The sequence below is a fragment of the Cyprinodon tularosa genome, unplaced genomic scaffold, assembly GCF_016077235.1.
Source record: "Cyprinodon tularosa strain WSP-4 unplaced genomic scaffold, ASM1607723v1 ctg223, whole genome shotgun sequence".
Classification (NCBI taxonomy): Eukaryota; Metazoa; Chordata; class Actinopteri; order Cyprinodontiformes; family Cyprinodontidae; genus Cyprinodon; species Cyprinodon tularosa.
In genome coordinates, this window is record NW_024038833.1 from 1,157,000 (window position 1) to 1,170,635 (window position 13,636).

Here is a 13,636-nt window from a genome sequence, read left to right on the forward strand (position 1 = left end):
ATTTATTATTGAGAGTGTTGCATGATTGTCCTGGCGCTGCCATAGATCACATTGCTCACCTGCTTCACACTCACACTTTTAAATCCTCTGTATCTGGCTCTGTGCAAAGAACTGAGAGATATCTGAGCTTCATCCAAAACTCATGTTGGGCATTAGCATTCTGAAGCACTGACTAAAACGATCCACATGCACGTTTCCATTTTAATCTGGCGTGTTGAGTGGAAATTCTGTTCCTTCAACTACTGATTTCTATCCAAGCTCCTTTTGTCACTCTACACAGAATGAGTTCATTTAAACTCAACATGTGGATTTGCGCTTTAATGTGAATTGTAGAGAAACAAAGAGAGACAGTAAAAGAGAGCCTAGTATCTGCTCTTACAAGAACTGCTTCGCAACATGTAGAGCAAAACAACTTAAAGTTTAGTTACAGTTCATCTATTTGATATTTCAAGATAGTTTAAACACAAATTTACTTTTCTGATTTCACACTTTAGTAAATGCCTTTCATTAACAAGTTGATCATTTATCAATCAGAATATTTGTCTTGTAAAGATAATAAATAAAAAGATGGTTGGCAAGGTAATGGAAATATACTGTAATGCAGTGATTGTGTACTATGCCCTAAAAGAGTACAGCACTAACAGTTCTACACACTATTCTACTACAAACACAACAGAAAATACTATTAAATCATATGGGATGGATGTACAGTAGCAGTGGCACAGGGGTTAAGCGTTTGATCCATGTCCAAAGGCCTCAGTCCTTGAATCAGCTGTCATGGGTTTGAGTTATGGCCCATTGACCTCTATCGTTTTTTTGCCCCCTTCTCTTTAGTCTGTTTCCTGGTCAATCAATTTAATATGAAAATAAATAAATTATAGATTGAATTTGACTGGTGCCTAAGAAGAATCATATGTGACACACAAACCTCATAGAAATTAAAGAACTTGATGTTACACAAAATTAAATACAAAAATAATTTTTAAATCTCAAAGGCAAATTACATGTCATAATTCAGTCTTATTTTTAACAAGTTGTTGTAGATGTTGATAGCTGAAGAAACAAAGGACCTCAAGTAATGATCTTCCTTGCAGCATATCTAGAAAAACCTTTGATTAAAGATGCTGCTGTGCTTTAACAATCTTCTAAAGAGCGATGGGGCATAATGTTTTTTTTGTTTTTGTATGGACAATGCTTTTTTTTTTTTTTTGGTAAAATCATCCCCACAGTTTCTAGAAAAGTTCCCAGAACATAGACAGACTCCCTCACAAGCATGCTGAGCTTTTTTTTTCAGTCATTCATTAAGATTATGGCAGCAGAAATTACACTCTACACAACAAGTTTATGGAATACACACTGCATCTTTCTGCAAACACATGAAGAACCTTAGCTTCATCGAAAAGTACAATGTCCTCTGTCCCCTCTTGTAGATGACTTCACAGTTGCGTCTCTGATCCAATTTGTTGTCCAGATCAACACCAGGGGATTTATATTCCACCACCTTTTTTTTTCTCCAATGATATTTATAGCATTTTACTTTTTCAAAATGTGCTCCATTGTCTCACATATATACGTATCTAATTTACTTTCAGCCAAATAATAAAAAAGAACTGATCTTCAAAATGTTCAACTTAGAAAAAAAGTTATTCCTTAATTTTAACTGTTATGCTATTATTGGGAACCAAAATCATAATTATTAGTTTAGTTAAAACCTGCAATTAAAAGGATTTTTGTTTTTCATGTGGAACATTGAACACCTTCCAAAGATATGGAAGGGTTGGTTTAGTACATGCTATTCAGGCAACTGTGGTTTACTGAATGGAGTTGTTGTTTTGAAATGTCAGAATGGTTTGGATTGGTTCAATTCCAGCTTTCTTTTGTAACATGCCGATGTGCCCTGGGCAAGGCACTAAACCACAGATTTCCCAATCTGCATATTGGTGTATGAAAGTATGTGTTTTCATGAATGCAGCTGGTTGAAGGCAGATATAATGTGCAAAAAAAAATTTTAAGTATGGAATGAATAGAAAAGGGATTTATGAAGTAAATCCATTGACCAAGGGTTTGTCTCCCGAAAGAGTTCTTAATCTTTTAGTAACTTTAGGTCAGACTAACCTGCTAAATTATAGGGTAAAAATGAGCTACACACTAGAGAAAAGTAAGATGCCAATTGGGTCAGAAAGAGAAGAGTGTAACACCTTAGCTGACTTGCTTCCTTAAACTATTTATACTGTATTTGTAAAATTGAAAGACACTGTGTTTTTCTGAGTACTGCAGTTATCCCTAATGCTATATCCCTATGAGCCAGCCAAGAGCTCCAGGTGTAAGATGGTTCTTTGGCAGCCAACCAAAGTCTATACTGAGAATGCCTCTGTCCTCCCCAAATTATATTTGCACACACAAGCATACACCCACATTAGGCATATCACTAATCCTTTATACTTTCATTATGTGTGTGCACATTATACCATTTAGATAGACACACGGAGCTTGCCGTGCATGAGCATGCATATTTGTGTCCACAATAAGTATGACAGAAAGAAAGGCAGGCCTTCTATGCTTCAACTTCACCTGACAAGAAGCAATTTAGCAAAAATGTAGCAAAGGGGCCGAAAGGAAATCCCTGCTGTCTCACCTTCACTAGCCTGCTAAGCTGTGATGGTTTTGCACAGATTCCGTGCTAATACCCCCTTTAAGCACTCGTCGCTGCCAAAAAGCATACATGAGAAACAAGGAGAGAAAGATACAGGTGAACAGGCAGAGATGATTGAATGAAAAGGAGAAAGGGTAAAAGCAAGCTGAGTGAGAAAGGGTGAAAAGAGATCATGGCATTTTAGTTCATTTGGTTTAAGGATATTAACACAACAGAGAGGCTGTTATCTATTACTGGGTTAAAGTGCTCCATGAAAAGTTTTTGAACAGTAAACCTCATCTAGCTTTTTCAGATGGGTTATAGTGGCTTGCAAAAGTATTTATACCTCTTGAACCTTTTCCACATTTTCTCACCTTACAACCCCAAAGCTTAAAGTAGTGTAATTGAAATGTATGCGTTAGAGTAAACAGTAACTTATCTTTTTTTCCGAAAAATACTGAACTATTGTAGATATTTCTATTTTGCCTGAATAAATACTATGAACAGCTGCTGAACCTTTCATGGATTAAGATACCGCTATGTCTTTGTGTTGTGTTGCAGCTTGTTGCTTGTTTTCCCCATAAGGATGTCATCAGCTTATTTAAGTTTCCTGAGGATCCTGAGCTGCTTTCAAAGTGGGTGAAGCAGGACAGATGAGATCAGGAGAAGTTTGAGCAATCAACGGCATCTTTTCTGTGCTTGGAACATTTAGGAAACGATCCCAGATGATGATTTGTCAGAGCCTAACTGCATAATAACAGGGCTGTATTAGGTGTTTCACAGGTTTCTGGTTTTAACAGAGGTGTGATGCCTCCATATACCTCAGCATCACTACCCTCTCCTGTGCTTGAACTGGCTGATGGTTCTACCACACAAATGTGTTTTGACTAGCAATTTAACAGAGTGCTGCTGTGGCGCTACTAAATGTTGGATATTTGGGTTAAAATTAAGCCTGTTTGATTTATAATAACACCTGGTATATCCTCATACATGATTATAATGCAAAATCACATGTAATATTGCGTCATCAACACTTTAACTTCTTAACTTAACTTGCAAAAGTATTTATACCTCTTGAACCTTTTCCACATTTTCTCACCTTACAACCCCAAAGCTTAAAGTAGTTTAATTGAAATGTATGCGTTAGAGTAAACAGTAACTTATCTTTTTTTCCGAAAAATACTGAACTATTGTAGATATTTCTATTTTGCCTGAATAAAATCCATCTCCATCTCTATTGCACTTATAAATCATTTCAAGGTTCAAATCTTACTAAAGATTTCTTACAAATATTGGTACTCTGCAAATGGCTTTAAGGTTTGTGAGATAACATTAGTAAACAAACAGCATTATGCAGATAATAAAAACAGCAAGCAGGTCCAGGACAAGGTTCTATATTGTGAGTGAACTATTCAGTGTTTTGAATATTTTACTGAGCATTGTTCAGGCCCTTACACAAAATTAAAACAACAGAAAAAAAATGGTACAACTGCAACAGGTGCTGGAGAGTTAACACAGCTCATGTTATAGAGTACCTAAAAACAAATATTGCCTTTGTAAAAGAGAGACAACAACAGAGCCATTGTTGAAATAAAGCTATCAAAGCTCCCGTGTGTAAGTCATTTAGAGGACACAGCTAGAAAGTCAAATAAGGTGCTTTAGACAGATAGCAAAATTGTACTTTTGGCCTATGTGCGAATCTATTTTTGGTAGAGTTATAAATCATAACCCACACATATATATACCATGTCCAAATAAAACAGCTTATGGAAGCATCAAGCTGTGGAAATGCTCGTTTCTAGTAAGGAAAGCAGCTATTAAGAGTTGATGGGAAAATTGATGAATAACTGGATGTGCTCTCTTCATCCTCTGACATGGGAGCTGGCTCGGAGCTCATCTGCCTGACTGTGTGTTTCCTGGAGGGGGCCGTCTGTGGAGCTGGTTCACAGTTACCGTTATGTCTCTGCTTCTTTCTGTATGTCTGCTTCGGTCTCCTTGAACCCCAAGTGGTTGATCACACCAAGCCTGGTTATGCTGGAGTTGTCTTCCTGAAAAAAGGGAGTTTTTCCCTCTCCACTGTCGCTACAAGCAGGCTTGGTGTGAGGGATTGCCTTCAAGTCAATTAGTCGATGCAATCAGCTGGTTTTCCTTAGATGGCAAACTTTGAACCAATCTGACTGTATGATCTGGTTGAATTGTTTCTGTAAAGTGCCTTGAGATGACGTGTTGTGAATTGATGCTATACACTGTAAATAAACTGAACTAAATTGAAACAAAGTACAGGTTACTGATGTGAAATAACCTGTGAGGGAGTGCAAAAATCCAGATACCACATATCTGAACAGAAATGAAAGACATATTCAACAGATTTTAATTTGCAATGATTTTGAAAGTTATGAAATTCTTGAAAATACAACATAACAATTATATCTAGGTTTGTGAACGTATCATGAGAACCATGATATATATAAGACTATATATATAAGCTCTATTATGTTCCGATTCTACTCTATCATCTAACCATCTTCAGCTCAACCTGCCCTCCCTCTGTGGGGTTATTATATTGTTCGAAAAGTAGATCTCTCCCCTTCCATCAAATCAATCTATTTTTCGTTCTCTTAAAAAGTAACAAAAAATGATTGTCCATATTTTTTAGATTTTTAGAGTTAACTGTCCTGTAATAGAAAAGTGTAACATGTAGTCCCCACATTATGCTACACTTTTCTATTACAGGAATATATATATATATATATATATATATATATATATATATATATATATATATATATATATATATATATATATATATATATATATATATATATATAGTATTAATATGTGGATTTTGTGTAGAAAGAAATGATAAATAGATCCTGTTCAGTTAACAATTAAGTGCAAACAATAAAAAAAGACATTAAATATCTATTTTATCCCATTGTGCAAAAAAAAAAAATCTTAGAGAAACTTTGGTACTCCTCACTCAACGCCAGATCATTTGAAAAATTACCCTAATATGCATTCAAGATTTTGTGGTTGATAAGATAATGATTCTTGGCCACATGTGAGTTTTCTTTCAATTGGCACAGTTGCAAACTATTCTAACACATGCCTGGCTTTGCATACATTCTTAAATAGTCTGAACACACATGTATCTACAATCTCACATGTTACATGCATGAACACTGATGAATAAGCACATCCTAATTCCTTCAGACTTCCTTCTCCCGTGCTTACAATGACAGGCAAATGTAGATGTTGGAATCTGGTTAGCAAAGCAAAACAGAGGCTTAAAGAAAACAGCTTCACTGTTTGTCCTCACCTCCCTTTTCCATGCCTCACATTTCATCATAAAAGTTTTTCTGGCAGGCAAATCTGCAGAGGTATTGGTATAGGTGCCGGTGCTTGACCGCAATAAGCAACACAGAGACAATATGAGTATACCACAGTCTAAACAGCAGAACCAGAAAGACCACAGCAAAGGTCTGGGGGTGCACCAAAAACCCCATAGTAATATTTGTACTCTCACTCACCCACCTTGGAGTCCAGTGCCATGAAAATATTCCATGGCTGTCCAAAATATATTCCTCATAAATCCAAATCTTAGTCTTTAAACCCCAGTGACATTCATAAAAATGCAATTTCTCACCAACAGCTAGAATCCCTTCTATGATACTGAACAAAGAATTCGATTGAATAAAAATTCTAATAATAAAACGCAACTGAAAAGATCCTAAATCTTAAAGACTCATTAAATGTAACAATGCACACAATTTATACTCTGCTTTAACTGCTGTGTGACTTTACACAAAGTTGTGTAAGCTATTCACTTTCCTGGCTGTGTGACATCCCTCAGGCCTGTGTAAATACAGCTAGTCACCCATTATACATAATTTATTTTAAGTTCTGTAAGAGGAAATTAATCTTCTAAATTTATGGCATAATATTTGCCTAATTTATGTTTTGCAAAGCAATTATTTGACCAAGTCTGGTTTGTCTCAGTGCAAGATGAAACGACTAGTTCTTTACAAGATTATTCAAGACCACCAATGTCCTACATACCTCATAGATACCTTCAAATATCTCTGGAATAAAATGTAGCTATCAAAGAGGATCCAAAAAGCTCTTGCAGGATAAAAAAAAGCTTGTTTTGCTAAGGTAAATGTTATACATTATATTAGAGACCAGTGAATAGGGATTGAGGGTGTGTTTGGAGGGGATGGGATATGTGTCAATGCACTCCTGAAGCTTTCATATCTGTGTGATGACCAAGGCAAAGCATATTTTAAAGTGGTGATGACACTATCAACATTTGCTGGTATTTTTATGATTCCAAAACATCATGATCAATACCGATGAACATGTAATAATTTCAAGAGCACCCTCATAAAACAATCTTTTATCAAAACAAAGTGTTGGAGGAGAAAGCGGAAGGGACGTATATGTCATAACAAGCTAGAGGTGGATTTACTATGAACAGCTGCTGAACCTTTCATGGATTAAGATACAGCTATGTCTTTGTGTTGTGTTGCAGCTTGTTGCTTGTTTTCCCCATAAGGATGTCATCAGCTTATTTAAGTTTCCTGAGGATCCTGAGCTGCTTTCAAAGTGTGTGAAGCAGGACAGATGAGATCAGGAGAAGTTTGAGCAATCAACGGCATCTTTTCTGTGCTTGGAAAATTTAGCAAACGATCCCAGATAATGATTTGTCAGAGCCTAACTGCATAATAACGGGGCTGCATTAGGTGTTTCACAGGTTTCTGGTTTTAACAGAGGTGTGATACCTCCATATACCTCAGCATCACTACCCTCTCCTGTGCTTGAACTGGCTGATGGTTCAACCACACAAAGGTGTTTTGACTAGCAATTCAACAGAGTGCTGCTGTGGCGCTACTAAATGTTGGATATTTGGGTTAGAATTAAGCCTGTTTGATTTATAATGACACCTGGTATATCCTCATACATGATTATAATTCAAAATCACATGTAATCACATGTAATATTGCGTCATCAACACTTTAACTTCTCGAATAAAACAGGGTGAAACAGAAGACTGTTCTCATTTTTGACAAGTGCTTTCGTATAATATAGTTATATGTTAAGTCAGGTAAAATGTTATAGTAACTAGGATGAGGAATTGGATTTAATTGATGAGTTGCATTGCATGCTCAGTTTATCCAATCATTGCTCTTTCAAAGCAATTTGTGCTTACATAGTGGAAGTATAATCCAAAGTGCCATTTTTACACCTAGTCTGGCTATTTTGTTTCTGTTTAAAAAATATCAAAACAAAAGAAAGAAATTAAATGTTAGAAAAAAGTGGACGGATAGATTTGCTTTTAATGGATATTATGCAATAAAATTGTATTTTATTTTTACTTTCTTTATGGTATGGAAAATTAATACAATGATTTAATAACAAACTGAAAAATTGATGCAGCTTGGAGCTCAAAAGCCAAAGGTTGCAGACCCTTAAAGAGAAAAAGGCATAGTAAGTAATGTGGAGATACACTTTAATTGGAGTTGGGAGAGTATACATCATCATGTTTTGCTTCTAATATGTTTTGTCAAATAAAAGTGGCTTGAGAATGGAGCCTTTAGAAAAAAGACATGTATAATTTTGAAATGACATGAATTAATCCCCATCTGTCAGGAAAGAGCTGAACCAATTAAGTCAGTACCATAAGATCCCCTCCACATTTTCAGTCTATCAATCACTATGTTATGATTAAGGTATAAGTGTTTGCTGGGCCCTGTGCCGATACTTGTTCCTCTCACTTTCAGCATATGCATTCCAGATCTTTCAACCATTACATCCTAGACTAAATAAACATGCAAATGCAATAAAAATTTCTTCCTAAACTCTACCTCCACCCAGACAAGATGACATCAGGTCGGATCTGTGCGGAAATGAGGGCCATTCCCTATCCTGGGGCTAAGGCTGCGTGTCATTTCTGGGGTGTCTTAAAAGTTTGATTAAGAAAACAGCCTGAGCTCTGATCAGGACTTGTACAAAGGGACAGATCACCTGAGGGGCAAGAACAGGATAATAAGCGGATGTGAACTGCCTCACAGCAGGGGCTGCAGGGTGGAGAGAGGGGTATGGTCACCATATACACCGCAACATCTGCTAAGAAGACTTTAGCAACACAGCTGTCTGCCCACCGGCTATTAAAGGAACATGGGAAAGTACAGATGTAACCAGGGACAAAAAGGAAAAAAAATGACACATACAGGCAATTGGGAAAAAATCCTTGAATGTATTTGTTATTTGTTCATAAAGTCAGCTATTTTGATGAGTCAGTGGCCTTTACAGCTCTGGTGAAATTGTATTCTCATGGCATAATGGACTTGTATTTGAACTTTTCTGTTAGATCTTACTGCTGCATTTGATAAGGTCTATCACAATATTACTTTAGAAAGACCTGAACATTCTTTTGGAATTGAGGCAACAGCAATAGGCTGATTTAAATCTTATTTGAATGACAGATTTCAGTTTGTTCATGTTAAGTTTAAATCTTTCTCAAGCTCCAGGGTTACCTGTGAAGTAGCACAGTGATCAGTAGTAGGGTAGATTCTTTTAATGCACACAAAATAGAGCGTTTTGTCTCTGGTTCATCAGTTACCTCATTTTAATAAGACTAAATTGGTGTCAGATACTAACATAAAAGTCCTTGCCTATGTAAATTCTCAGTCATCTTGCTCATGGCAACCATAAAACAGGCTTAAATTGGAAGGCAACAGTAAACCCGCTTAGTTTTCTGAAGACGTTTTGACACCTATCCAGGAGTCACTGTCAATTCTGTTGATTCCCTCCTATGCTGTGAGTTTGTATAGTTGTTGTTTGGTTTCTCAAATATAGGAGGCTGTACAGTCCTCACTGCACTGGATCACATACGCAACGTCACTCAGTCCTTCATGTCATTTTTCATCAAATTTTTCATCAAAATTTGAAATATCTTGTGAGGGGTGATACAGAAAACTCTCTTCATTTCCTTGTGATATAATTAACTATTTGATATGTGTTTATATAAAATATGCTTTTTACAAGTGGTATTTTTTTAAAGGACAAAATATTATCATCATCTGAGGTTGTTATATATCTTTACCACTGGATCAAAAATGTATTTAAATATATTTGCTAATACATTCACAACTCTGTGTTCACACACTTACTGTATCTCATTCTCTGTACAAATCATTAAACATCTCATCTCCATTATGACCCCGGTAACTCCATTTTATGGCTTTTCCACATCGCCTCTGAAGAACATGTAGTGACTTTATTTTGGACTGCATCATGTTTGTTCTAGTCAGCTCAGTGGTGTTCTATTCACACTAAATTCCAAACCACACCAATCCTAGAACTCAACATAATGCTGCTGGGCCTGAGAACGGTGACCATGGTCTGGCAGGTTTGAATGAAGCCATGTTAAAACTAGCCCACAACACTTGGGACTCATTCGAAGAGCTCCAGGAATCAGTGTATAACTTATTATTAGTGGTGAACCTAAGCTAAAAACAGAACAGAAGTTTTCCAAGCTCAATCTTCAAGTCTATTTTCATTTAAGATAGTTCTCACCTATGATTCTATTGTTGCCTGTCTTTGATTCTAATATCATAAACAGCTGTGTGAGAGAGAGAGAGAGAGAGAGAGAGAGAGAGAGAGAGAGAGAGAGAGAGAGAGAGAGAGAGAGAGAGAGAGAGAGAGAGAGAGAGAGAGAGAGAGAGAGAGAGAGAGAGAGAGAGAGAGAGAGAGAGAGAGAGAGAGAGAGAGACTGAGGGCATAATTCATAGGGTACCCACACCATGTTGAAACAACATCTTGTTGCTGCCTCACTAGCAATATGAACCATCAATCAGCAAAAAGAACAAAGAAAGATCAACAGTAATAGACCAGCAGGAACCACAGTACATTGTAACATTGCATAACTCACTGACAAAAGCCCACAAACACCTTGATCTATTAATTCCCTTAAACATCTCACTTTCACTTCCTCTTGTCGCTCCATCCGCCCATAAATTATCCCCTCTCGCTTTTTTTATTCTCTTCTTGTTTTTGCTATTTATCACTGTCACTGTAGTCAATGTTAGCATATTATTCGACTCATTTATACCTTTCTTGAGTCATTACATTTCAACCTCAAAATCAAAACTCAGTAGAGGTCTTCTTGCAGAAACAGGAAATGCGGAGAAATGCCCGAAAGAGACTACTTGGAAGCCAACGTGTCATTACCTAAAGAGACAAGGGATATGTCCACGTACTGGTCCTCTAACAGTACCTGAGCAGCAAGGCGACTGGGGGACGCCATGCAGAAAGCTTTTTGTTTGTTTGTTTATGCATTTAGCAGACGCTTTTATCCAAAGCGACTTACAAATTAGGCACAATGTTTGTTATCATAGTATAGAAACAGTAGTAGAGGGGTAAAGAGCTATGGGTTAAATTTAGGATAAGAGATGCTCTTTGAAGAGGTGGGTCTTTAGGAGTTTTGTGAATGTAGACACTGCTGGTCTTGTAGTGCTTGGTAGGTCATTCCACCATCTTGGAACAACACATGGAAACAGTCTGGATTGTCTTGAGCGTGTTGTAGCAACTGCTAGACGACAATCAATTAATGACCGGAGTGACCGAGTTGTGACATAAGCCTCTGCTAGAGGGTTCTAGTAGATTGGAGCCGTACCCTTAAGCACTTTGTAGTTGAACATCAGGAACATGAATTTGATTCAGGCAGCCAGGGGTAACCAGTGAAGCTCAATGAACAGAAGGGTGGCGAGAGCAAAAAGATCAAGAAATTGATCTTGTCATTTCCATTTGGAGAGACTGATCAGTTTTTTTTTTTTTTGTATATATATATATATATATATATATATATATATATATATATATATATATATATATCTTTCTATATTAATTACATTAATATTTATTGGAAATTTATGGGAAATTTCAAGTACTGGGGGATGACAGAGGGATGAAATACGGTAGTTTCCCATGCAAAATGGGAGACTTGACAGCTATGTAAGCACAACTTAAAGAAGAGGACCGTTCAACTTGTTGTTTTCTAAATAACTTTTTAACTTTTTAAACACAGACGTCTTTAATGACGTCTTGAGTCTGATTCAAGTATAGTATTTATTTGAGTGAGTAACCTCTTGGAAGAAAACATTGAGCTCATAAAATGAGTGTTATTGATTTCCAAATTTCCTATTATTCATTGAATCTGATGTTGAAACAATTTATAATCATAAACTGTTCTAAAAACCTACATTTCTTTCAGTTCTTTAATGAAAGATATTCTTTACATAAAACAAAAGGGTATTTCTTCTATATTAAACTACCTTCAGGTAAATAAAAACTTACTTTTAGCTACGTTCTCCATTTATAAAACAATCTTTGAGCTGAAAGCTGAAACTCTTGTGGCAGCTTAGCTCTCCTTTTGTTTCCTGGGTTTGTTAAATATGCAGGAAGGTCTCTGATAGGTTACCCGATCGGGTGGGGTATCATTACAGTGCAGCATTGTCCTGATCAGGCTATGAAAGGCACACACACATCGTACTGTATTAAAGGGTTAAGTTTCCACAGACTCTGGCAGAACCACAGAGCTCCCAGAAAAGTGTACACTCATTATTTTCTACATTTTCCAGTTATCTGAAGACAGATTCAATCACACCCATTTAGATGCTGTCCTTAACTTTGACTGACAAATAAATGCACTTGCATTTTCTCATTCCTTTGCATACAGAGGCTTCTCTGTTCTAAGGCTAGCCATCTCGTAGTTCTACACTTTTGTAGTGACTGGAACAAAGAAGTTTGGATTTGGAACATACCGGTTTTTAGTTTTAAGCGGTTAAAGCCAACAAAACGAAAAATGTGCACTCCTTTATAAGATGTCTAATGCACCAGTTTAATATGTTTAAAAAGGTTTGTTCTAAAACATAGAGATCCTGGGTACTATCACTGAATGAGGATGCTCTTCTCTCTTGCTGATTGACTGACAGGCAGCAGAGGAATGCATTTCATCAACTGGCCCACTACAGCGCACTAAAGATCTTTAGTCATCCTCTGGTTTGCCCACTTAGGAAACCCGAGTCATGCCAAAGTGAGGGGAAAAAAATGCCACTTCAATAGCAAGAAAAATTACTGTAGACCGGAGATGAGAGTCGAGTAATCAGAACTGACAACATATATTTTTCTGTGTTTATGGGGCTGTGTGTGCACAGCTGTGTGTTTGTGTATTTGTGATCTGGATCAGATTACTGGTCCTCAGCAGTGGCCTTTGAGAAGTTAGGAGAAGCAGCAAAGAATGCAGTGATGCACCCAAAATCAGAAATATTATAGTTGTTCCTCTCTCATTCAAAATTCAAGTCCAATCCCTAAACAAACACATGTGTGTATTAAACTCAATGTTCATACAATAAGCACCTATCCTGGTATTGTTATAATGAAAAAACCCTAAGAGGTTCCAGTCATTTATATGTGTCCTAAGTTTGAAGTGAATTTAGGAATGTGCCTAAGAAAAAGCTCAAAATATTAAATGAAACTTAAATATTTTTCAAATTAGAAATGATATTGATAATATATCCACTACAATCATACTAACGCTGGTCTAACCTGAAAAGGCAGAGCTATATGGTTCCTTGACAAAAACGAACCAGCTGATAGCAAACCACAGTAATGTGCATAGCCTATTCTCCCTATGGAGCCTGTTTCTTTTTACCAGGGTCATAAGGTTTACAGAGGGTCAGCTGAGGTAAAAACTGGCTCTAAAACATTTACTCATGAGAAATTCCAGTTAAACCAATGGAGGAAGGATAGTTTACCTCACTTTACCATAAACACAATTATTTGACAACTGTGGCTATTACCATCAAACATTTTCTATATTCATTTTCACTTCTCTGTGGTGAAGTATGTGCGCCAATGCTTTTTGGTCAGTTTAAAATATAGTTCTGCAACATAAATACATTTGTGAATGATGAATATGAAGAAAGATTTAATGGGAAAGGA

At 36.6% G+C, this 13,636-nt stretch overlaps 1 protein-coding gene across 1 annotated transcript in view; it reads right to left on the bottom strand.

Annotated features, from left to right (window-relative positions):
• The window catches only part of LOC119784299 (ERC protein 2-like), a 226,543-nt gene that overhangs the window by 174,194 nt on the left and 38,713 nt on the right, over positions 1-13,636 (bottom strand). The gene's annotated exons all lie outside the window — the stretch shown is intronic.